Source organism: Harpia harpyja, chromosome 3 (assembly GCF_026419915.1).
Source record: "Harpia harpyja isolate bHarHar1 chromosome 3, bHarHar1 primary haplotype, whole genome shotgun sequence".
Lineage (NCBI taxonomy): Eukaryota > Metazoa > Chordata > Aves > Accipitriformes > Accipitridae > Harpia > Harpia harpyja.
In genome coordinates, this window is record NC_068942.1 from 8,518,342 (window position 1) to 8,542,824 (window position 24,483).

Consider the following 24,483-nt stretch of genomic DNA (forward strand, 5'->3'; position numbering starts at 1 on the left):
ATTCAATTTTTGTTTGCTTGCTTGTTTTTCCTAAGAACTACAATCCTGAAGTTAAAGGAAAATTAAAAAAGAAGAAAAATGTACCTCCAATGAATCATCCCAACCAGAGTTATCTTTTAGATGATGAAAGAAATTTTCTGCTGTAACCAACACTTAGGCTCAACTCATTATTCTGCCTTGTACTTTATGTCATCAAAGATATCAAGATAGAGTAATGACTTCAGAGAGCAGACTGAAAAAAAAAGTGGGGGAAATTTGTCAGATTTTGGTGTGGCTGGACTTTACATCAACAACAAATCAATTACATGGTCCAATGCAGATCTAAAGTCTGAAAAGTCTTGATTTCAATTACTTGCATCTCACCTCTGGACAATGGGATGTGAAGCTGATTCACAAAAAAAAAGGAGATTGAGTGGTTTGCCTGTGAAACAGGCCACCTGAGTTTGGAGCTATATTCTTTTAGACAAGTCCCAAATGGTAGCAGGTATCTCTGATACCAGACAAGAGACGTGACGTTGCAGGTCTCCCAAAGAAAAAACATCTCAGTATTTGGAACTTTGTCCCATACAGTACTGCTCAGCAAGTACACACGAACACTAGAAAATTTCATTCCGATACATCCAATTCAGTGTGTCTAGCTTGACTGAATAGAATAGAGGTTTCCAATAGTGATCAATCTTGAGTGTTTTGAAGGAATACAATCCACTTCAGCTACATATTCACACACATCCATGTACATGTGAAAAAGCAAAAGAACATTTCTTCTATGATGCCCTCAATTTAAATTGGATAACTTCTAAAATTATGCAAATGATAAACAAATTAATTTTATCTGGCTATATTGTTTTGTTTGAAGCTCAGTTATGAATTTGAAAAGAAGTAATTTTTTTTTTTTTAATATTACATTTGCAAAGTATTTTCTTTACATCTTCCAACCACAGGTAAATAAAAATATCCAGATGTGCTCGTATATTTTGTGTAACTTTATTATGGCTTTATAGGAAAAAAACTCTCATTTTTTAAAACATCATATGAGATCATGTCATGAACTTCACTAAAGCATTTCCTTCTCTCCATAGGGCCCGCTGTAAGAATAAAATTAAATACAGTGTCTTCTTCAGAAATCTGTGCTGATTTCTGCTCATCTTTCTGTTATCAGCCTGGCATTATATCACTCAATATTTTTGTGCCAATATTGAACTTTTTTGCCTTCCCAGAATCATCTACTAGTAGTTTTCTCTCTTTTTTAATATCAGCTATTGCTTGTTAATCTTATTACAAATGTACTTAATAGCTCTTTTTTTTCTGAGAGAGAGGCAGGCTTTGGTGTCCTTCCTAACTGTAGCTCTGTGTACTGTATCTCTGTGGTCTTTTGCTTTGTTCCCACACTTTGTTCATGGTAATCCAATCTATTTTTCCCTTTCCTTAGTTTTTCTGCTTGTCTGAGAGTCATTAAATAGCTTGTGATTTAGCCATATTGGACCCTTTCTGTATTTCCTTAGGAATGGAATAATTTGAACCTCTCCTTTTAAAATTGCTTGTTAAAGGAACTGCCTGTTCTGCTTAACTCCTTTCCCCTTAAGCTTACTTCTTCTCAAATCTCAGTGTTTGCTGAATTTGCCTGCTTATTTTTGTTTTGCTGTTCTGCTCCCTGTGCTCTCTTCTGAAAAGCTGTGAACTCTGTCAATTTGCTGTCATTCTTATCCAAGTTGTCTTCAGCCCTCAAAATATCAGTGAATATCTTTCTGTTGGCTGGAATCAGTCCAGAAAAGTGTCTCCCTCTAAATCCTTTCATGAAGCTTTGTACCCAAATCTTACACCACATTCTTAGAAACAGCTGGACATCTTATCGCTGCAGCATGCTCTATCCACAGTCAAAATCCCCAATTGCCACTGGGTAATTCTGCCACATACTCATAAAAAATACTCACAAAAAGTCTCATCCGCCTGACCTGTATTGGGTCTATTGTCTTCTAGTGATCCAAGTCTGAAGTCAAAAGGAAGCAATTGTGATGTACCAGACAAAGAACATTTCCCTTATACCACTGTCTGTTGTTGGACAAACTAACCTTTTATTGTAATATTTATGTCATATGAATTGAGGGGTAATTGGTATGTCTCTCATACCAATTAAATCATATTTTGGTCTTGCAGCGAGACTTCCAGTGCTTGTTCTTTATTCCTGTATTTTCTGCATTAGTATAATTTTATGTATCTTAGATTTTCAGTAGACTGGTCTATTATCATCCTTCATGTATGTCTTATGACCCTATTCTCATTAAATTTTTCTTTCCTACTTTTTGTAGTTTTGTGCATATTTCTGCTGTTTATCATTACCTTTGGGCTGCTGTTCCTCAAGTCTCTCTGTCCTTCACCTGTAAAACCCTTTTCACAAGCTTTGTAAAGATGTTCCTTTCTTCTTTTTCATCCCTGCCCCACTGCTCATCGAACTTCATCTCGGGTATGTCAAACTGAAGTCCTCTTAGTAGCATCCTCTGTGCAGCCACACACCTGTCTCCAGTCTGCGGGTGGCTACCTGGAGGTTGAACACCATCCACTACATACAGTTAGATTATATATCGACTTTCACATCTTTACAATAGTTCTAGATTTAATTACTTAGAGTTTGATTTTAATATATTCCACAGTCAGAATGCTCTCATATTTTTACACACTAGGCAAAAGTTTCAGCCACTTTTACGTCATCAGGATTTTATGACCTTTAAATTTGATTACATTTGTATTTGTCTGACATTCTCACAGTCTTCCAAACTCTGAGATAATCACAACAATACATTTTATCAGATCCAAAGTCAACTGATTAGTCATCAGATCATCAATAAAAAAATAACCAGTGTTACTAGGCTTAGTATCAATTGTTTGAAATGCTAAAATATATGCACATTCTAAAACTGCAGGTGCAATATAGTCATCATAAACTATGATGAGAATTCCAAGAAAAAGTTGAAGTTTTGGTGATTTTAATGTGATTTATCCATCCCCTAGCAAGATGGCGGTAACAATTGCCACCCCAAAGATGGCGTTTTTTATAAAGCATAGATCAAATTCTAAAGTCTTGACTTGGTTTTAAGGAGAGATACTGAGTTCAGAACCTGGTTCAACAGTAAATTTGTGATGTTAGATACAGTATACCTGTGACACTTGTTCTGTCACCTAAAATTTTAAGAGAAGAACCTGGAACAAAGAATTAAATGTTAAGTTACTGTGTGAGCCTTTCGAGTAGGTATTACTAGTTAGCAGAATACACTTCCTTCCTTCTACTTGCAAAAACTAAAGTTTCTTAATTCTCTCGATATCACTGTATGTATTCTTCACTTTCAGACTGCTATGACTTTTTTTTATTTCAGCTATACAGGAAAATATTTATAAAGACCAAGGACATCATGCAGTTTGAATGAGTAAATCAAACATGCATTTGATTCAAATTAAATTCTCTGCCCTTAAAAATTGTAACTGTCTTTAGTTAGGGCATTAACTTAAGACAATTTTGAAAATTCAGCTAGTAGAGAGAGTTTCTGACAAGTTACAGGGTACTTTCTATCAATCAGAAGTTTATCCCTACCCTCCTGCTTGTAAAGAGAGTAGTAGCCTGTGCTCTGCCTACCTGAACAACTACGTGCAGCGCAGCGATTGTCACTAGCAAAAGGCCATCTCCCTGATTTAAATACAAAAGAAAAAGAGCAAGAACTTCTTAAAGAAGGACGCTTAATCTCAGAGAGTCCTTCTTCCCTCATCCAGCGTAGCAGAGTCTTGTTGTAGATCTCATCAGGGTATAATAAAATGAACTCCTTTTTGTAAGTAGCAACTTGTCTCTGTGCTGCTCTGAATACAAGGCGTACTAAGTTAAAATGGACTGCAAATGAAATTATAGGTATTTGCTCCAGCTTTCAATCCTTATTCAATGTTCAAAATATATCTACTCCTCTGCTTACATTATTTTTTCTATTCAGAACTGATCTTGGCTTTCAGTTTAAAGTAGCAAGGATCAACTTTTGTTAAAAAAGATAAATGGCACACTTCTTGACAGTCTTCATGAGTGTGTAAATTACTGAAGCCTCTCTGTGGTGGTGCAGCTTTCCAGTTTACACTTATTTGTTACTAAAATCCAGTAGCTAATTGCAAATCATGCTTCCTTTTAACCTTCCTTCTGTTCTCTCTTTCATACATGTGTATAATGTCAACATGTTGATGTAAGACATACATAAATCCTCTCCTGTAGTTAGCTATTGCTATTACATTTTCAGATTCAATCTAATTGACATTCAAAAAGCAGCCTAGAAAGATGTGTTAAACACTACATGAATCAGCTTTTAAAAGTGCTCACTGTACCAAAACCAATAACTGCTGTATATCGTGCTGGGGGCTTAAAACGACAAACACTTTGTTATTGTGGTTTTTGTAGGCTCAGAATAATTAGCAGCTGATTAGACTTAGAAGGGAGGATTCAAAGATTTCTTCCGGATACAATTATAAAAACATCATTAAAGGAATAAAGTATAATTCTAAATGCCCTCTGCAAACTACACTTTTCACCTTGAACTTTGCATAAAGCTGGGCCCGCATTAAGAAGAACATAATCAGATAAGACAGCAAACTAAAGAGAAAGTGTTTTAACCAGCCTTTTATATATTGATACACAGTCAGCCCTCAGAAAACCTGCTTAACTAAGAAAATACATATGTTGTATATCAGTTCAATATTTAAAGAAGCCCATATTGTCACATGATAGGTATTTTACAGTATAACATGCTAGATTTGAAACAATGTATTAATGTTCTTTGGTTGCCCAGGTTAAGTAGGAATCCACTTTTATTAGCAAGCAATCACAATGACCACCGTTTACTTCTGTACTTTTTTCAACAGCCCTATAGCAGCAACTAGGAAGAAGGAATCCTTGTTACTACTCGCAACAGTGAAAGTAACATTTCTCTTCAAATAGACCATGAAAGGTAGTTTGAAGAAGCATCAGTGGTGTACTGAAGAACAAATCTTGGAAATTTATGGATTATATGTCATTATAAATAAAAACATAAATTAAAGCGTTTTTTAGTAGGAATGTTCTTCTATTGATTAATATTTTAAGAGTAATTAAGGCAATGGAACAATTTATTGCTTTATGAACAAGTTATTTTAAGGGTAAAATTCAACCTTTTAATTTAGTCAGAACAATATGAGAATCCTAAGCAGAACTGGACTTTGATTCCAAAAGCTATAAGCTCACAGGGGGATGCTAATGAACAATTCTTCACTACAGAAACAATTTTTTCTTTTGGTATAAAGCCTACTAGAAATAATACTATAAGAATGTATATCTGGATCTGAAACTGTTTTTTTTTTTTGTTATTACAAAATGCAACATTGCCACAGAGAAATACAATGTAAGTACAGATTCCTTTTTGTCAATTCAGCAAAAAAGTCTACACCTGCAGTATTTCAACAACCTAGACTTTTTTTTAATCTTATTGTATGTATAATCAGTCTTAGAGAAGGCAGTAACTCTGTAGGACTAGCTAACAGTAATACCAATCTAATTTTAGCAAAAGCTTCAAAGGAAAGAAATGGTAAATCAGTGACTATGGCTAGCTATTGCTTTCCATATGTACAATCCACTTTTCCCAAGCAAACCAGACTTGAGGACAAATGTGAAACATCAGCCATATAAATAATGATCATAACATTTAGCTGTTGAGATTGCCAGCAACATGAAGCCAAATAATAAGAAAAAAAGAGCACTTCATTAATCATTCATGCAAGATTATATCTGATACGAAGTTATATGTATCTTCTGGTATATGCATTTGTTCTATTTTGACTAAAATTAAGTAGTCTAAACACCAGGACAAAGATTAGGCTTTCAGATGTTTATAGGGTTTAAAATTTTAGATCAAAAGCGGAGAAAAGAAAGCCAATGTTTACAATAAAAAATGGAATTGAGGGGCAAGGAGGATTTCAGGTGTTGGTGTCTGCAATATTATTCTTATTTCTAGAACAACAAAGTGTATAAAAACGCCAGCATCAGAATCCAGGTCTACCCTGTTAAGGCATCCTTACCCTAGGATACCCTAATTACGCTCTGGGTGAGGATTTATTTATTTATTATCCTTGTCCTCCCCTGATGACTTGTGTTGTTTCCCTCACAGCTGAATAGGTCTAACAGGAGGAGGGAGGCCACCCACCTGCTGAGACCTTAAGTGGATAGTTGGGGCATGCTGGGCCTTATCTCAGGGAGAGACTTGGGCTCAGACTCAAGTCTCCAGCTGCCTTCGGGAAAAGACACAAGGCAAGGTTTGCTCAATATTTTGCTTCAGACACTGCTGTGCATGCCTTGCGTTTCCTATTCCCCCGCCCCCCCCGCCTTGTTTTGCAGTCAGTGTGTTTCTGTTAGATTTAAGGAAAATCAAGTTCATTCTATTGATTAAAATAATGACCCTTTCTCTAGTTCTTTTTTCCAGTGTGAGTACTTATTAACTGTGCTGAGTTTACTTGAAGTCAATGGGTCTAGTCACACAAATGAGAATGAAGCGTGACTGAACTATACCGCAACCCCAGCAGTCACAGCTTTACAAGTCTTCAGGTTTTGCTCGTGAAAGGCGCTACAGACAAGACGGCATCGTTGGCACATGCTTTATTTAGTACAAGGAATGAATAACATCTTGCTATTGCTTATGATATAAGGGGGTTCAAGACCCCTCTGATGGGGCAGCTGCACGCAGTGACAGTGCGGCTTTCCCATTCCTGCCCCCCCTACGGCGCAGACTCCCCTGCTGCTGCTCGTATGACAGTTTGCTGAACCAGTGTAGCTCATTAGTCCAGCAAAAAGAGCAAGTAAATTTCTGCCAGGTTAGTGAGCTGAATGAGAGCACTGTGAGGCTGGAGGTGCACCAGAGCTCGTACAAGGGAGGGAGCAAGAGAAGTGGAAAAGTGGGCAGGGAGTAGCTGAGGCTGGGGCAAGAAAGAGGCTGATGGTTTGGGAACCACAGCTTTCGTGATATCTGTGCAGTTACATTGGTTCAGCTCCACTATCCTCCTGCCATCTTTCACCCATCATATTATGACCTCCTGGCTACTATCTATTTGAAATTTAACTTCTGATCACGAATCCACCGAGAACAGAAAAGCAAGTAAGGGGCTGATCCTGTGATAAGGGACCTGCACACTGTGGTTTAACATTAACCATGCCATTTATAATAGCCCAAACACTATTCACCTTTTCTACATTTAGCCACTTGTTCCAGTTTGTCCTTGGAGATTTCTCTTCTCTCAGTTATGCTGATTCAGCTCTTCACATGGCTGTGCTCTAAACTGGACCTGCAAAATGAAGTGCTCAAAAAAAAAAAAAAAAAAAAAAGTCTTGCCTTTAAATAAAAACATGCTATTTCACCAGTCTGATTTATAGTCAGAGGAAAAAACTGCTGAATTGGCATAAATAAACATCAGGGCTCAAAGGGAGGCAGGAATGCATGGCCACTTGTGGGGAGGGAGGGACACATCTTACACGTGTTACGCTCTTGACAGAATAGGAGCATGAAGAAACTACAGGCTTAGTTCAGGCATCAGTTTAGACTTGTGAACAGTGTAGACAGGCAGCAGATTAGACTACTTACGGAGGTTGTGAAGTCTTCTTCAGTGAAGGTTTCTAAGAACAGATTAGACATGAGCCTGTCAGGATGTGCATAGCTTATCTGAGTTTGGGAGGTGGGGTGTTATGGCCTTGTTTTCTACCAGTTGGTGCAGTGTTTTGAAATATTGTCAATATTTGGTTATATCTATATTTGCAGTATATTTTCAAAATTAAAAAAAACCCACCAGTTTATTTATGTAGTTTTGTCTGAAGCAACAAAAATGTGCTACAGTGTTGTACCATTTTATGGGTCCTGTATCTCCATGAAGATTCCTTTTGGCAAAAGGATAATCAAGCCATAAAGCAATACCTGCTTCATCTTAAAGCAAAGAAATCTAAAACATTTTGAACTTGAATATCCATATTTATGTGTACTTGGCTTATGTCAATGTCAGTAGTATTAAATTGTAGAAACCGATGGTAATGAAGCAGACAATTTGGTATACTCTGTCAAAAAGCCAGCTTTACAGAGCTGACTGCACTGCAATTGTTAAATGCGATACTGGGTGTTCATTTCAGGTAGCTTGGAGCTGAATTACAGGCTCCAAGTGGAGATAGGCAGTTCTTGGAAAAACAAGCTACTTTGGAGGCTCCCAGATATCGGTATTTGAAATACTCAAAATAACCACAATAGAGTAGGACAGAGTTAGCCATTTCAATGTTTCACCTAAAGAGGTTTGAGCTAATTTGGACATGCACTCCACATTTCACAGCTCTCATGTAGGAGTTTATGAAGCACAGAAGAGTGCCTTGTTTGAAAAACTAGTCCTTTTCCAGCTTGATTTTTTCTCTGGAGACCAAATCTTTACATAATCAAATTATTATTATTTTTTTAAACAGGACTTATTTGGACACGTGGAAATAGAATGAAGCTGTGTCAGGGGAAGTTCAGATTGCACATGAGGAGAAGGTTCTTCACTGAGAGGGTGGTCGGTCACTGGAACAGGCTCCCCAAAAAAGTGGTCACAGCACCAAGCCTGTCAGAGTTCAAGGAGCATCTGGATGATGCTCTTGGTCATCTGGTTTAGTTTTAGGTAGTCCTCCAAGGAGCAGGGAGTTGGACCTGACGATCCTTATGCGTCCCTTCCAACTTGAGATATTCTATGATTATTTTGCAAGTGAAACAGATCTGGTCACTTGAGGCTCTTTTGGATTCTTAAGACACAGTTTCAGGAGTGCTAGATATTTAAGAGTCATACATGAATGCCAAATCAGCCAGCTATAAAGTTTGGACTTCTTCCATATAAATAACGGAAGTAATTTCATATCCTTTTAGATATTAAGAACGTTAGCATGAAAAGAAGTTGGATATTATTGATAAATTAGGTGATGAAAAAATAAACACTCTCCAGATTTTAGAACAGTGTAAGCTGCCTTGTGCCCCATTTTTTACACTGCTTATTTCTTACCTAAAAATACAGACTTCCATTTCCAGTATCATATTCTTGTTTACTGAAACAGTTTGTACTAAGTTAGAGACTGAAGGAATGAAAGCCAAAAGGAAACAGATTCATAAAGCCAAAAAGCCTGAATACCACTCTTGAGCCATCTCCCCCCATGCCAAGGGGAAAAAAAAAAGAAAGAAAGAAAGAAAGAGAATAAACAACTTTATAAGTGGGGCAGGATCATTGCCCCAGTCTTTTCTCATGTGTACAGCATTTCAAAAAGCAACAGCATATTACACATTTGTGCCAAAGCTACTAAGCCATTCAAAAGAGTCCACAGAGAGCTGATCGATTCTTTTTATGTCTTCTGCATACTCATTAACTCTACAGCAATTAATCAGGTGATAGTCTGAACTTTGCTTCAGTCACAGAAAATGTAAAGTTGTCTAAATCTTTCCATCATAAAATCTTAACTTCAGTTGTTTGTAACCTTCCCAAATTTGAATAATAGGGGCTTAGAGCATTCATGCTAAGTATCTGGCTCAGACTGTAACATTTTGGTAAATTCCAGCCATTTCAAAGAAAGCAACTTGGGAAAAAACAATGCTGAAAAACCCCACCAAAAATACAAATTAGAAAACCCCAAACAATACCTGTGGGGACAACTCATTTTCTAGATTTCAGAGTCCCTAGTGTTTTGGGAGCAAGACCCTCAAATCTTGTACAGGTATGACCTTTGTGCCAAAGATACGTCTTTTACCTTTTCTTACATCCAAACATATATTTTTATGGGAAAAAGGATTGACTAGGTACCAGTGGTTTTCAGAGGTATATTCAGCAGGAATACCTGGAAAGACAATGATGAAACAGATATGGGGCCAGGAGTCTAAGAAGTTGAGAGATGGAACAGGATAAAAAAGTTGAAATGGGATGGCCAAGACAACCTGAAAGCTGAAGATGCTAAGGAAAAAGAAAGAAAGGGCAAAAAGAGATAAGAAAAACAGAGACTAGATGGGTGAATAGGTAGCTAAAAGGTAAGCGGTCAGGGAAACTGCTACTGGAGGTGGCCTGAGAAAGACATTTCACAATGTGATAGGACATGAGTATAAGTCAGGATAACAGAGACTTACAAGTTTGATGAGGAGCAAGCAACTGAGATGGTCTAGAAAATAACATGGAGAAGTCTGGGGGAAGGGCCTAAAATGACCATCAAAGTATCTGTGAAATCACCTGGCAATCTGTGCTTGTTTCTCCTGTAATGCTGATCCATACTGATCATAACAACTCACTTTCACTATCAGTTGTATAGCACTACAGTACTCTCACTATCTGATGTATACAACAATTTCCTCAAGTAAGAAACATTTGGAAGGGAATCTGGAGTGGCTCAGCTCTGCTGAGGTACTCTCAAGCATCTGATGCCATAAGATCAATTATTGAAGGATGCAACATACTATCCTTAAATTTTATTTCTGTTTTCTTTTTTAGTAGAAGCCTTGCCTGGTTCAGTGACAGACCTGCTGTACAAATGGCTCTGGAACATGCAGAGGAGAAGACAGAGCTGCAGGAGCTTTTGCTTCACCTCCTATGGGAGACGGAAGGTGCTTAGTGATAAGGCAAATGTTTCCTGAAGTGGAACAGAACATATTTTAATGGTAAAGCCACTCTGGAGATATGATGAAGTGACAGAATTTTCATGTAATGCTGTAAGAGTTGTTTAAATCACATTAATCTCTGCTCATTTGTTCCTTATTTTCCTGGTACCAGATTTGCAGAAATTCTGACAATTGCAGGTGCAGAAATGCGGAGTTTTGATTACTTAAACTGCTGTATAATGTTGCAAAAACCCTAGTTCTTCAACATCTCAAACTGGACTTCCAAAATCGGTGGCCATTTTTAATTTTAATCTCCATATATATCACTTATAAAATAGAACTAATACTCACTTCTCACAGGACATTGTGAAGGAGAAACATTGATATTTGTGAATCAGTCAGGCAAAATGGTCATGAACATCTAAGTAGAGAAAAACACAAGGAAAAACACACCACTATATTCAGAATAAGCATAGCTAGTGCACAGTTATTACTGGGTAAACACATACTAAATCATGAAGACAAAGAACTACACTAAGCAGCTGCATATGATGCTCTTCTGTGTACTGGAAGACTGCATGGAAAACAGGCTGTGACTGTGTGAGCCCTGTGTCCTGATACACACCCTGGGGAACTGAATTAAGATGTCATAAACACTAATTCTGACATTTCCTGGAATACCATTCCTCTGTGTAGAAGTGTTTTGTGTGTATATATTTGTGTGTATGCGTTTCTGTACAATATAACTGTATGTGTAGTTGTCTAAGCTGGTGTTTATGTGCAAGTGCAATAACTGAGATGTATATATTTCTAGTGTCCTCTTCAGACTTTAGTGATAGGACAAATCACATGTCAGAATAGTATCTCAAAAGAAATCACTAATATATCCTGATTAAATCCCTCTCCTCCATTCAAAGAAACACATTTCCAATATTCAGTGGTTCTCATGGACTCCAATATTAATCATCTTCACTCTACAATTCAGTATTTCCAGCAGAGAGCAAAACCACCTAGCAACCTAGAGCTTAATTTTGAAGTTATTTTAGGATATGGTAACAGGAATGGGAATTTATTGTGTGCAATGGCCACTGTACAAAGTAGTATCATCAAAATCTTAACTGGAAATTAAGCAAGTGGCTGTTACTGTAGACAAACTACAGGAATTTTCGACTGGCATACATGACAAATTAAGTAGCTACCAAATCAAGCTGATTTAGTCATGGGAGACTATCTTGTGTCTTTGAGAAGTTCAAGTGAGGCTCCCCTGCCAAGTGTATAGTGCATGACAGCAGTAACACTGCTAGCATAATGACAGATCCTTGTTATGGGAAGAAACAAGCTAGGCTTGCTGAGCCTTAAAACGTGAGGACACCCTTGAACTTATCTACAAGTTAATTTCTGTCCTTCATACAGCTGAGTAGCAGTACCCATAAGGAAGCACTGTCTTTAGCCTCTTAACTATTTGGGTTGCTCCTCTGTGCCTTCCCTGAATTCACTGAACAACATGAACTTTACAGTAAAGTAGGGAGGTACATTAAAAACTGCCTGCAGCTTTGGGAACAATTTAATGTTGGGTAATTTATTCAAACATTTTGCAGCTCAAAATAGTTTGGTCTCTCTATAAAGCAAAAAAGAGTTTCCTTTCAATTAAGCATACCATAAAAATGACCGTAATATGCATATAGGATTTGCTAGAATTCTAGTTATCTGATCCCTGATCTCTATGCAATATCATCAGTTTTGCAATTCACAAAAAGCTGTCCTTGTTTTGAACAGGTTGTATTATTACTACATTTTCACACATTCACTTTCAGTCACAACTGGGACACATTGGCTTAAAGGGACTCCAAAGGCTGATCTCATAGACAGTCAGTATGTTCAGATAAAATTAGGTTTTTTCGCAGCTAATGTAGCCTGCCAAAATTCTTTCTATTAGTGGCATCTTGGCTTTTTACAATATTAATATCACAGTGCCCTATAATTAAAGGGCATTTATGTCTCCACATTGCCATTAGTATAAAATTGACTTGTATGGCCAAAAACATGCTAAGCATTTGGTTGAGCAAAAATAGCTGAAGGAAACTGATATCATTAAGCTCTCTGGACTGTTAAAAACATTCTTAAGAGATTAAGGATTATGTTTTACCTTTAACTGTGCTCACATAAAGTATGCTGCAGTTTAGTTCTATGGAACTTGAGTTAAAAATGACACAATTTAATTCTCACATAAGTTTTAAGCAGCCTGTATTTTCTCTCCTTGAAGAGATTCTGGACAGCATATGAGACTTCTGCATTGTTTTATGGAAAGTATGTCTAACTCGCTTTAGCATCACTGCTTCCTCATGTGTCATTGATTTTGAGCAATTTAATGCCAGAAAGACCATTTGATCCTTGAGTCTGACCTCCTGAATATCACAGCTCATTAAGTGTCATCCATTTGCCAGTTTAGAACCTAATATTTTGACTGGACTGAATTTTTTTTGATCGGCAGGTGATTAACCTGTTGTGGGCAAGGCAAGAAACTAGGCTGTCACAGATCCTCAAAACCCTAGCAATAACTGAGAGTTGAACAAGCACAGCATGTGCAGTTAATCATACTATGGGACTCATACCACACAGTGCAGAGAAGTCTAATGATCTCTGCTGACCTGCAGTGGGAAAACACTCCTTCTTGGTCTCCTGAACAGTGCAGGGATAGGTACGTGAACAAGGCTGACCACAGAAAAGTTTTCTTTATGCTGTCCCAAACTACTGGTCAGTAACAACTAGCATGCTATTCTAAAACCTCAAGAAGAGATGACAATTAACCCCAAATATATGTGGTCCAGCTTTTCTGTGATGACTTGCTTCATTTATCAAGTATGAAACTATGAATGATGCTATAGTGAATTTCTGGCTAAGTACTTAAGCTATTCGTATGATTGCTAACTTTGGAACGATTTAACAAGTCATATTTTTCTGCTTGTTTTACCATTTTTATTTTGACAATAGAGCCTTAAAGTCACTACCTAAAAGTAGATAGAATGGCCACAATTAAAGCTGTTGGTTTAGACTTTGGGACTCCCCAACTGGCAAGGCTATTACAATTGTTTCAGGTTAGGATACAAAATCCCACTGGGTGAGATTCTATAAAATCACTGGTCAAAATTTCTTTATTTAAAAAAAAAAAAGAAGAAAAAGAAGAAAAAGAAAAAAAGACTAGACATCCCATGACAGTAGTTTAAACACAAATGAAAACAGCACTGGCTAACTTTTGATGAATGGTATTCATCGTTGTCAATGAACTCATTCTTCCACATTTTCCGTGCTTCCTTCCAGGAGAAAAGGCTACCCACTTAAGGCAAAACTCAAATGAAGACTAGTTGTGTAAAAAAAGTTTACTATCTATAAATAGTTCTTAAGAATATCACAGTACAAATAGTTCTTGCATTTATCAGAAATATTAAATTTACCCTTATTGTGATCCCATTAGCATCATGTGAAGGATACTAATCTGTATTACCAAACACCCAAACAATGGTGGTTGGCAAGTACAGCATTTTCATACATCTGAACTGAAAGGAGGAAAAGAAGATGACTACTACTGAGTCCTCCCTCTTTCCAAAAATTACCTCATCTGCATTTCTAATTTTGTACAGGTTATTCAAAGGTAAACATCACTTTAATTGCCAATGCTTTTTTTGGAGTGTAGGTTTTCTGAGATATGAGATGTACATGAAAATATAGTAACTCTTCAATGTTACACAGTCAATTATAAATACATCCAGCAATGAATTAGAAATGTCAGGATCAGGGAAACATTGTATCAGACAATTATTTTCAACAAGGTAGAATAACTACAAGGTCTTGACTGTCTGTTCCATCGTGAAGACAGAGGATGCCTCTCTTTTGAACATGATAAATGCGAGAACTGAGATAAAGTAGCTCATCTTTCAGAAAAACTGAGTAAAAGTTACTTGGAGTAATAACACTGTTATCTTAGTCTGGCACCCTTCAGCGCAGGAAAAAACAGTGAAGGGCAGGGCTCCTGAGAAGACGTGCTGATGAAAGCAGTAGCCAATAAATCTTGGATAGAAATGAGGAAGAAATACACAGAAGTGCAAGTTCTTGCTAAAATCCTAAATTAAACATGTGTCTGAAGAGACAGGTTTGCTTTGAGCATTTTCTTCAACCATTGCAATTAAATTAAGCCTGTAGATTACCCTCTTAAAAAAATATAATTAAAAGAACCAACTAATTTTAGAGTTTTCTCTGTGCCATACCTATATATGTCAATTTATCTCTGTGAAACCTGTCTAGCAGAGAATTTGAATAAAAATTTGGAATTCTCAGGATGCAGCACATGGGTATGGCCTCAGGCAAAGGAGGACACAGCAGAGGAGATCAGAAGCTCAGGTCTTATCAAAATAAGATCTTTATTTATTCCAGTAAAAAACAAGTTACAAATAGCTTATATGACAAGGGAAGTTAACCATCAGGACCAGAGCAGAACACTTAAGTGCTAATTTACAAAAAAAATTCAGCCACAACTTCCAAAGAAAAATATCTGGAGCCTAAATATTGGTCTACACAGAGATTTTTTTTACACAATTTTACACAGCCACTGCAGTTATTACTTTAACTGTTTTAGTGAGAGCAATATATTGGTATAAGCCCTGATAAGACCACTTACACAGTAAAATGTTTTCTAAGGTCAGGGCCACTGCAAGAGTACTTTGTGCTGGAATATGAGAAGCAAAATGCTTCTCTTGAGAAGGCAACTTAAATCAGCAAAACTGTACTCCAGCTCCTATACCTTACTCTAGCACACCTTTCCTCTTCCTGTGATAAATAAGTTATCTTGAGAGCCTGGCCGCACTTAACAGGTTTAGTGATAAGAGCTACACTGATAGAATTACATCAGCCACTCCTTTGTAGTACAGAAGTAGATCACTGACAAAATAGCTTTCTTTGCAGGCACAGCTTAAGCCAGCTCCTTGAACAGAATAATATGTACTATCAAAATAATTTTTTTCTGGCTTTTGAACCAGCCCTTCTGCCTTCATTACGGTTTTGCTTAAGGGTGTTATACCTAGAGTGACCAGAAACATAGCATCTTTGCATGTAGACTACTGCTGGCAAAAGCTTAATATTCTTGGCTTAACTGCTTCTTTACATGCTTTGAGGTGTTTTTACTTCTATAATTGTGTCAACCAGAGCGTGCACTCAGGCTTTTGGCAAATATAGCTGTTCTAGTAAAACCTATAATGCAAATTTGGCCTTAGACCGGTGTGACTTATTCCCATTCCATATGGGATTGAACTAATATATGCCCACTTACACTGAGTAACTCTTTAAATCATAGGTTGTACCAATACAGTTTTTAGTGTGTACTAAGGCACTAATCTTAATGTCCCGCCTGGAGGGCAGAATTGCACTGATTTAACTTGGATTTCAATCTGGCATAAGGCTTTAACACACAAATGTAGTCCCAGGAATCAGCTGCCCCGATGTTCTTACGCATAATCTTACTCTGCAGCATCCTCTGCACATGTCAAGAAGCTTACCCTCCTTACAAAGGGTAACCCAGATCAAATACCTCACATTTATCATGAGGAAATGGAGCATGCACAATGCACAGTTATCATGGAGTCGCTGATGCCTGGTAACATATTGTTGCCCGGTCACTTGCTAATATGTCAAAGCTGATAGTTATACTGTGATAGACACCTGCATGGACATTAAAAAAAGAGTATGTCTAAATACTTTACACAAGTAGGGTAAATTACTCCATCTCAAGTTTTATGTTGCCACTACCAATACAATTTAGTAGTAGTCTACACAGTGTCTCCATGTTACACTGAAATTGCCTCTGCAGCTGCACTATGGGCATACCCTTTAATCTTCAAACGTATGAATACATTAATTTTTGTCAAAGGATGACATGCTCACTCTGAAGAGCTTCCAACTCTAAAGAGTCATGAATCAGATTCCCAAAGAGGTAGGCATCCACACTGCCCTAAATGAGGGTTAATATGAGATTTTTTTTTTTTTTTTTAATGAAGTTACTGTGGAGTGATTTGGTTTATGCCTTGACCTCTGTGTCTGTGTTCATAAGTCCATGGCTTTATATCAGTGAAAGGGTGATTTCATTCATAAATCTGGTCCCAGCTGACTCATAAAATACACTGTTAAAATGAAAACAGTGTCCACAGACAGATTTTCACCTATTTAGCAAGGTCATTTTAAGTCATCTTTATCGTTTATACCTATGTAATTTTACTGTGTGGCCAAGGCTATAGAAAGAAATGCAGGTGGTAGAAAGAATTTTTTCCTTTTTTATTGCTATGTTCTCTTTTTGAAGAGATAAGTGGGAAGAAGGAATTTGCATTTTTATTTAAAGCAACAAAAGTCAATTTGCATTTTACCAAGAACTGCAGTTTTTTTCTCAATGCCTAATAAAATATTGATATTAAAATAAACAATGAAGGCACTGAACAAACAAAAATTTTAATTAGTGCTGCTAAATGATGAATTCAATTTTCTTTTCATGTTTAGCTCCCTTTCAGATGCTGCCCACTGCTCATTTTGGATGCAGGAAAATTTAGGTTTTTAACTACTGCATCTAAAACAGACATAGCTTAAACAACTGGAAATGAAAAATAAATAAATTAGCTCTCTGCTATCGTGAGCTAGAGCTTCAAAGGTCACACCTGAGCTGCAAAGAGTGACTAGAAAGAATATCAGCATGGAAAAGAAGGCATAATGGGAGGATGAGCAATAGGCAGGGGTGGCTCTGGGAAGGACTCGGGAAGATTTGAGGAAAGGTTCTGGCTGACAGGATAGAAGAAGACAATATCTTCTTGTTCTCCTTTTCTTCAGAAGTGAAGGATTGGTCTTGGCTGAAGGTGGCTGGTTTTTTGCTTGGAATCCCACTATTTATTGAATAATGACAAAGGGATTAAATGGAGCCTTTCTGCTCCAGTTTTTGTAGACTGACTTCTACCAACTGTTTCACCATAATTCCTTGGCTTGTGCTAAAACAGGAATCTCATGTTTCCTTTCTCAATGCCAAATGGGTGCAGGCATTCTGGTACCAGCAAACACCAGTGTACAGTCAACCCAGCAAGGCAAGGGGCCTTGATTTTAATGGAACTTCTTGGCTTTGCACTACTGATTCCTCATTTCCAGATCAGTAAGAGCAAAGGGACAGCTCTCCTGCAGAAAAAGATGAAAACAACAGATGATAGATGGGGAATGAATTCACAGAAGACAACAGGGAGCCCAAAGCAGAAGTGGAACAGGTTTAAATAATGGAGTGTGCAGCAGCTTCTGCTGCGATTCCAAAAGAGCACTTGTGACACATACATGGAAGCACTTTATTTTAAATTAATAAACACCCTTATAAAAATAAGGCATTTGCATCAATAAATAAATGAATAAAGCAAGTATTTTAAAGGCATATTATCTGCATTTCATGTCCCCTTGGAGCGTGGACTGTATGCTTCATGTAATTCACTTACTGTGCATGTGCAAGAACAAAGACAGCGTCAGTATTCATATTAGTGGTGATCCTCTTTAGAAAACTATTCAAGATTATAACATACTTAATATTGCAGAAACATCTACATGCAGATTTTCAAACCCTAGCAATTTATGTACCTAATTTTTTCTTTGCCCAAACTGGCAGACATCAAGAAATTGATTCTCAAAGGCCTGTGCTCAGGACTTCACAAAAATTGGACTTTTAGGGATACTTCAAGCTGGGCATGCAGCAGACATCAGAGTTATTACTTAGGTGGTGTTTTTCCAGCTGCTGCCAATAGTTTTGACATTCTCAATGTGAGAAAAAATTACGGAAGCCTGACACGTGTGTTTGGGACAAATGCTCTTTGGAACATTTAGTGGACTTTCAGTTTGTATTGACCTATGTTGCAGTTTGTGACCTTTTATTGTCTGTAGCCTCTGTCCTTAAGGAGAGTACTTGTCAACATGCATAAGTGAAACTAAATAACATGCAGAGTGTTGCCTCTCTTTTCTATTGCAAATCCTGTGTGCTTAGTAGTGATTTGCTCATCCAATAAAAAATATATTAACTACCAAGCCTACTGTTTGTGAGGACGTTATAAGCGTAAATATTTTCTCCAGTAAGACTGACACATGACCCCCTAACAGGAAATCACTTCTTTCTCTCTCACTCACTTCTAGATAATGATACAAATATTTCAGAAAATTTACAGATAAAACCCTTGCTTTCCCTGTAATGATATACTCACCTAAAAGAGACACCTAGTAATCTCAAATCTTGATTAAATTTTGATAGTGCACAGGCTACCATGTTGGACAGGCAAACGTGAAAGGATCATGTCACACACAGCTTCAAAAATATCCCCAGAAGCTGAGGACTAGAAAGATTAAAAATAAAGAAGCAAAATAAAAGATGAGAAGAGTACTGGAGACAAAAAAACAGTAACAGAAGGGGAGGCTAGAATAAAAAATTCTTCTTTGATCCCTGTAAAAATTAGCTTCAAATAAAAGACATATACATGTTCAGTGATAGTATTAAATGTGAAAGATCTTCAGTTTTTGCCTTTCCACTGCTTTTTATTTTAACTTTCCCTCTCTTCTTTCATGTTGCCTTTTCTGTGTACCTTACAATTCTTGTAACTTATTTATGTCCTTGTTCACTGCATGCAAGGTCGACTATTATCACAGCATCCTCCCAAATCCTCCCACTCTGTACTTCACCAAACTCTGAGAACACTGTATAAATGGGACATACTATCTGAATATCTTTGCCAAACAGGGCATTATGCAAGGAGCCAAGTAAGCTGTACAGAGCTCTGAACGCCAGCAATATGTGGAGGGTGCAGGTGCATGATGTCTTTGTATTCAAATTTGCTGTGGACATAGTGTAAGTCAAACTCTGAAGAAAGGCCAAATAAAGGAGCTTCATGAACAGATCTTGTAAATTTGAGAAGTAATTTAAAAAGTTGCTCATAAATAGGCTGGTAGTGAATAAAGACGCAAAGGGGTTTCAGGGTTTGGGTTTTTTTTTTTTTCCTTTCTTCTTTTTCTGAATTGATGTTGTGGAATAAAGATCTTTCCATTGTATGTCATCTTAGTGTAAAGTTAAAGAGGTGTCCCTGGATGGCAATAGCAGAAGATGGCACTTCAACTGCAAGCAAGACTATCAGGAATTAAGCGCAGATCTCAGGGCACATGTGATCATTCATATTATCCTTAATGTTGTTAAACTGAGGAGCAAGAAACTAGGAGACTGAATTCGACTCCCAGAGCTTTATGTATGTATGTATGCATTTATTTATTTTTAAGGAGCAACTGGCGTATGGTGCCTGACCTCTTCTTGTCTCTTCAGATGCTAGTACAACCTCAGAATTGAAGGAAACCTGCAAATTTCAGCCTTCTGGGTTTGCTAAGACATTTGTGCAGAAAATCACTTCCTACATGCTATTCCCTGAAAATCTCAAAAGAGAGCTGTCTGGGGAGAAGTATTCCCCTGAGCAGTATAAAAGCATATGCCTTGAATATTTATTTCAGGGAAGGGAAAATGTAGTAAGCATGTAACAGTGTAAAAGTCAGGCATGAGTAGCTAGATCCCTTGGACACTAAAGGGGAAAAAATGACCTATAAAAATGATTTGGTAATTAACTAATTGCTGTTATTTGTTGAGATCTTTAACATACAGGACGCTGCCAGGATAGCACTCCATAAATCAATTACTTTTAATAAAAGTTGATCATCCACCGGTTAAAATCTCTAACAGTCGGTTGGAAGAGAAGGGTGACCATTCACTGCTCCAGCCAAGGAGAGGGCCATGGCAGGGTTGCTGTGGTCAGGAAATGCTGCTGACCTGCTGAAGTGAGGGAGCTTTGAGTTTCAGCTGACAAGCAGAGTTATGTTTCCTTCCATACAGCTTTCCAATTCCCCTCACAAAGAGACTGTAACGAGGCCTAGCAGAATAAAACCAACATTATCTCATGCTGCAGTGAGACAGCACTTCTCCCTATCTCTTCCAACGTCTGATCTTGAAAGATGCTGAATCCCAATAACTCCTCCAAGCTTTCGAGAGAACAGTGGTTCCTGAGGACGTCTGAAAAAGCCCATGCTTGGCCAGTCAATGCTCTGTGTATCCCAATTATCAGGAGAAAGTAGGAAGCTTTTGCCACCTTGAGGAATGCACTTTGACATTTACAGATGAATATGTGCTCTATGGATTATATTATTATTTCTTCTGCAAAGAGAAACACGTCTAAGTGGCATTATAGCCAGGAAAATGCACAAGGGCAGAAGAAGGTATAATTCCTTCCCCCAAATACAAGTCATCAATACTGTCTTTTCCTTTAAAACTGTGTAAGCACTTGTATATCATCTGTACACAGGCTCTGGAATGGACAGAAAGAAGAGGAAAGCATTGTCTGCACTTGAAGTGACTTCTTGTTACAGCTGTGTTGCTAGAACAGATAAAAATACAACTTCTGTGTCAGCAGGGCACAACAAACAGGGCTACAAAATCTATTTCTGAAACATTGTTAAGTTATATTTGAAGTATGGACTGGACCTTGCAGCAGTAGCTACTTAGTTCCCACACTACGGGCTGGCCTCCCCATGGTACCCACCTGTGAAGCAACACCCATGCAATAAAGAAAGGGATCCTAGCAAAGTGTATTTTAACACTGAACAATGTATTTCTAAGCATCGTAGCCGAAATCTGTGGAAATTTATTAGGGATTAATCTGGGCTCTTTATACATTTGTAAATAACCACTAATTTATGAGGACATTGTGGCTGACTTAAAGCCTGACCTTTTCTTTCTTATCCTCTGAAATACCCATTGACTTTAATAGGAATTTTGGGTATGCAACAATGCAGGATTAGGTCCATAATACTCAGGCATAATTGAAATATTAAAAGGTTATTCCAGATATGTAGTGCTCTTGACTGCAAATTCTATAACTAGAAGTACTTGGAAAGCATTTTGATTGTAGCAAATTTACTACTTGCAGCCAGTGATTTATTTCATGCCCTAATGCGCTAAAAGGTCAGTAGCCTAAATTTATCTCAGCACTTTTCAACAGGTTATGGCTTCTACAGTGTGTTCATACATCAGCTACCTTTGGATGCTAATGTTCAATCTAATCTCCAAATTCTTCAAGTTAATGGGAATTCCTTTAGATCTGAACTTTGCCTTTTTTTTTTTCTCCTGTTTTAATCTGCACATAAAATCACCTTGCACCAAGATGTTATATTCTCGCTTTTTGCCTTGTTTTGAGCTGCTACTAACAGCTTTTAATTTGGAAAGACTATCTCTGAGTTTACTGCGCCTGACTAGTTTCAGCTCAATTGTTTCCCTAGCCAACAGAGCATTTCATTTCTCCTGAAGGTCACCGCAAGCTGCCAAGGCATTGAAACACACCAGCTTTTCATTCATGCTACAATCTAATGTTGCAGTACCATTAAGACAAATGGAAGTAGGCATGTGTGTATGACTTTTTCTATCAACAATTACCAAATTTATTATAATACAAAATAAATTAGGCCATCAGTGAATGAGCAACTGGTAATAACCTACCCTCTTTGACTCCAACACTTTCTTCAAGTCACTAGAAATTAATCCTTTTATTACAGTGGTTTGACTACATGCTGATAATTATTTGTATAAATTACACCATCATGTCATCTGCTTGTGTAAGTGGCTCTACCGATGGTAACACGACTAGTTGCAATAGGCCAGTGATGCAGTAAGCTGCATGGATCCAAACTATCCCATAAAACGAACACAGTGGCCATCTGTTGGAGGAGGGCACCCATTAACTGTTTTAAGGGCCTGGACATGGTCCAGTATTGTTCATTCTGCCACAAAAATGAAATGACCATTCTAATCAACAATATGCATTTTAAAACTGGGTCATCATGTGTCTCCAATGCCTGTGTTGTTTGGAATCAATACATGTGGTGCTGACTCACACTGCTAAAAGGCAAACTACTCTAGTCTGTTTTCAAGCTGAACTATTTTCAAGTTTGTGTGCTCTTGAGTTTGCAGAATTCCTTTAATCTGAGAAATTGTTTAAAATTTTGTTAAGACTCAAATTCAAATTAAAAATGTGAGACTAGAGAGTCTACCAAAATAGAATTAGTTTCTTAACAGCTCTACTGGACATTCCACTGAAGCAGTAAAATACAGTGGTCAATAATGACCATAAGAATAAAAAATATATAAGAATCCACAATAATATTCAGATTAGGAAAAAAAAAATCTCAGAAATGAGACAAATTCTGGAGTCTGTACAATAGTTACTCTAGTTTATTTAAAATTGTTACTCTATTTTATTTAAAAGACAAAACAAGGATGGAGTTTATTTCCTTGACCTTCCATCTTTCCTGTTTAATATTCTGTTTAAAGTTGGACTTCTGAGGTAACTTGAAGATTTTTAAAGAGTTCTTGGATGTCCTGTTGCAGTGGTGGGAAACACATTAACTAGATGTGAGAATAACATAATGTAGGTGCAACATGGCAAGTTTCCTCACAGAAGCCTGCCAAAAGGCATAAAATGGGTCTATCAACACCTTTGCTGTTTTACAAGTGCTACCTTGGGAAGCATTGCAAATTATGCCTGGGTCTCTGATAGTCTTATCATACAGATAAATACTTACTAAAATCAAAATCAATTAAGTTAATTTGATTAATGGTTTCAGTCAAAACTAAGTGCAAATCTCAAGCAGTGAATAACTAGCACATTGCATGCAGTCCAAAATGGAAAATCTTGGCTGATAATTACTGATACAAGGTAGAGAAGGGTGGCTTGTTTCACACAAATACTTTTCTTGTATTCGTTCCTTATGTAAAACTCTAACTAATTAAATGTTAGATAAATATTAGAATAACTAAATATTGTTTGCATTTGAATTTCAGGCACAGAAACCTGGAGCAAGCTTCCATGTCTGAACACTGGCACTAATGTATTTATAAAGTAAATATTTAAGAAAAAAATTAGCCTTTTATGGGGTTTTGATCTATCAAAGCAACCATATTACAGATGCATTATTTGCTGTGAAGATCTAATTAAATAATTCACCAGTGGAACTGGTCTGGTCCTTATCCAACAGTAAGGTCACCTTTCTTATCTGACTGAAGTTCTGAAATGGAAAAGGAAGCCAAAATGTATGTAATCACTTTGGGTCAAATCATCCTCAAAGCATCAAGAAAACTTGCTCACGTACACCAAGCCCAGAAGAACAACTCCAGATCATTCTTTTAGCTTTTTCCACAGAGAATTTATTTTTTTGGTTAAGCACACTGAGGGAACGGTAACATTTTTTCTCTTGCCCTTCCAAAGGAGTTAGCTAAGGCTGAAGTCCTTGAACTTGCAGAAGAGCTGAATAGTTTCTGATCCTCCAAGAGGGGAGCTTCTTGGCCATCGGTACTGAAATCCTATTTTAAAGATGAAAGTTATACAAAGAGGGATTTTGAAGTCATGCCTCAGGCACAGAGATCTTCTGTAGAGTTGAGTTGCAGGTATGTATTGGAGAAGAAATTATCTGAACAACACTGTTTTACCTAACTTATATGTCTAGGATGCACACAGTGAATGTTCAGCTAAAGTACCTGTAGGTTTTTTGACTCATGGTTGGGCTCGCTCTGGTGTCCCCACTCTGTATTTCATACAATTTTTTGTCTTGGGACAGTGGCTGAAAAATACATCTTTATAATATTTTACAAGCTCTTTTGCTTTTATTTTGGGTAACTTGAACTGCTGTCCAAATATGAAGTGAATCCAGAACGGGGAGCAAATGTGCACTTTTTTTCAACAACTTCACTGTTTTATGAAAAGCGATGAAAGGAGGGGAATAGAGAGACACC

The 24,483-nt window shown here is 37.3% G+C and overlaps 1 protein-coding gene across 7 annotated transcripts in view; it reads right to left on the reverse strand.

The window, feature by feature from the left end:
- Positions 1–24,483, reverse strand: part of HS3ST5 (heparan sulfate-glucosamine 3-sulfotransferase 5) — a 199,539-nt gene that overhangs the window by 135,372 nt on the left and 39,684 nt on the right. The window contains exon 1 of one of the 7 annotated variants that reach the window (XM_052781317.1): positions 7,229–7,723. The exons of the other annotated variants lie outside the window; for them this stretch is intronic. The gene's annotated coding sequence lies outside the window, so the exon portion shown is untranslated. Of the gene's footprint in view, positions 1–7,228; positions 7,724–24,483 lie in introns of those variants that run through there. 7 annotated transcript variants of the gene reach the window in all.